This window comes from Cyprinodon variegatus, unplaced genomic scaffold (assembly GCF_000732505.1).
Source record: "Cyprinodon variegatus isolate N-32 unplaced genomic scaffold, C_variegatus-1.0 Scaffold163, whole genome shotgun sequence".
Classification (NCBI taxonomy): domain Eukaryota; kingdom Metazoa; phylum Chordata; class Actinopteri; order Cyprinodontiformes; family Cyprinodontidae; genus Cyprinodon; species Cyprinodon variegatus.
The window spans coordinates 923,766-926,259 of NW_015150616.1; the positions used below are offsets into that span (position 1 = coordinate 923,766).

General features: G+C 40.1%; 1 protein-coding gene across 1 annotated transcript in view; it reads left to right on the plus strand.

Moving 5' to 3' along the window:
- Window positions 1–1,143: 1,143 nt before the first annotated feature.
- The window catches only part of tmbim1 (transmembrane BAX inhibitor motif containing 1), a 26,577-nt gene continuing 25,226 nt past the window's right edge, over window positions 1,144–2,494 (plus strand). The window contains exon 1 of the mRNA XM_015378071.1: window positions 1,144–1,349. The gene's annotated coding sequence lies outside the window, so the exon portion shown is untranslated. The remainder of the gene's footprint in view (window positions 1,350–2,494) is intronic.

Below are 2,494 nucleotides of genomic sequence, written 5' to 3' on the forward strand. Positions count from 1 at the left end.
ATATATATATATATATATATATATATATATATATATATATATATATATATATATATATATATATAATATACATATATATAAATGACATCAAAGGTTCAAGTCACAATGCTGCAGCTGCCTCTCTTAAAGACTTGATAAAGCCGAAGATACCTTATTTTGAAATGGAGTCTAGGTGGAAGTTCAACTGAAGAAACTCATTGTTTTCCTACATCCACCTGCGACACAGCCAATCAGCTTTGAACCACACCTCCATGAAAGCCAATCAGCATCCAAAGTTCATCTTAAAAGGTCTTCGATAAGCACCTGTCTGCTCCTGTGGGCAGCCGGCGGATTCGCTGTGACTTCATTCAGATGACACAGTTTCAACCCACCTCCAGCCCCTCCTCCACCATCGTAGCTAAAGATTCATCAGAGTGTCATTCCTCCCAGACTCTTACTGCGTTCCCTGTCTCATCTCAACTAGTCTGGCAGAAGATCGCCATGTTGAGCCTGGTTCTGCCAACGGTTTCTTCCCAAGGGGGAGTTTTTCCTCTCCACTGTTGCTTCATGCTTGCTCATCATGGACAGGTTCTCTAAACCTGTGTTATCCAACTGGACTTCCATCCTCCAGGTCCCTGAGTAAACCTCGTATCAGCTGACGCAATCCACTGGATCTCCCCATAAAGCTCAGCAGACCGTCTCGCTAACCAGCAGTCTACAGACTGACTGTCTACATCATCTCCACTCCTCCACCAGTTTCAGGCCTGGGGGGAAACAGCCCTATTCTTTACTCCTGTTCATACATATCAAACAACATTCAGCCCTGTGATTCCTGCTGATGTCTGAGTGCCAAAGACAAGTAATTGAATCAATAAATTTCTCCTAATTGTCTTTTCTCTTCGTGTGAGTTTTTCAATTTGAAGTAAGAGGAAACCACAGATAACCTGCTAAGGGAGAGCTTCTGTCGCCCCCTAGTGGAGCTACACCCTGGGTGGTGAGTCACATCAGCTAAATTCAAAGCCTCTGCTTATAATGATGGAAATTACTAGAAAAGAAGTATAAAGATGCAGAATATGATTGTTGTTTGATAAAGAGGGGTAACCCAGACTGGGTCCTTTACTGGTTGGAGCGACAGGAGGCCCCGTGGCTCCCTCTGTGGGTGGATGGGTGTGTTCAACAGATTCCTTTGGACTCCACCCTGCAGCCGTTTCTCTCTCCGCAGTTCCTGGAAAACCTCTTCTCTGCTGCTTTACATCTGCTGCTCTGCTCCGAAACGCTAATAACGCTTTAACAGCCTTGTCTCCGGACCGGAAGTGAGCGGCAGTTCGGGGGGAGACATCAGAAACAGCAGTTAGGCTCCTCATTAGCTGGTAAGTTGAAGCTCTAACTTGTTCTCACATCTTTGATGACAGTTTGTGTGCGGTAGTGTCCGTTAACAGGACACCGGTTTAATGGAGGAGTTGTTTCAGTGGAATGGTTTCTGTGGCCTCGATGGTTCACCTGAAAGGCTCCACTGTTGCCTCGGGTCTGGAGGGAAGGAAGGAGGGAGGGAGGCGCCATCAAACTTTGCCTGCGTGTTTTTTCCTTTTCTGATTTCCACCCAAAATAGTCCCTTATTCTATCCGCTCTTAATTAACCGTTTTTTTCTGTTTGGATTTGTAATACAAAGCTTATGTCAGTTGCTGCGTTTATTTGTTTATTTTGGTGTTTGCTTCCTGTGTGAATCACCTGTTTGTAAATTTTTTTTTGTCATCCCGATACAGAAAGTGTCTTTGTTTGGAACAGGTTTGACCCATCATGACTGGGAATAGAACTACTTTCTGTCAAAACAACCCGGGATACTAAGAAACCACAATCAGCCAGAACATCACTAATCTACGGAAGAGCGTTAGGGATACTGAGAAAAACAAAACAAAAAAACAAAACAGATTTTTTTTACTTTTATTTCAGTTTAATATGGAAAAAAAAGACTTTAATCTCAGAAGTCTGACTTTAATCTCAGAATTTTAACTTTAATCTCAGAATTCTAACTTTAATTTCAGAAGTCTGACTTTAATCTGAGAAGTCTGACTTTAATCTCAGAATTCTGACTTTAATCTAAGAAGTCTGACTTAAATCTCAGAATTCTGACTTTAATCTCAGAATTTTAACTTTAATCTCAGAATTCTGACTTCAATCTCAGAATTTTAACTTTAATCTTAGAATTTTAACTTTAATCTCAGGATTCTAACTTTAATCTCAGAAGTCTGACTTTAATCTCAGTAGTCTGACTTTAATCTCAGAATTCTAACTTTAATCTCAGAATTTTAACTTTAATCTCAGGATTCTAACTTTAATCTCAGAAGTCTGACTTTAATCTCAGAATCCTAACTTTAATCTCAGAATTCTAACTTTAATCTCAGAAGTCTGACTTTAATCTCAGAATCCTAACTTTAATCTCAGAATTCTAACTTTAATCTCAGAAGTCTGACTTTAATCTCAGAATCCTAACTTTAATCTCAGAATTCTAACTTTA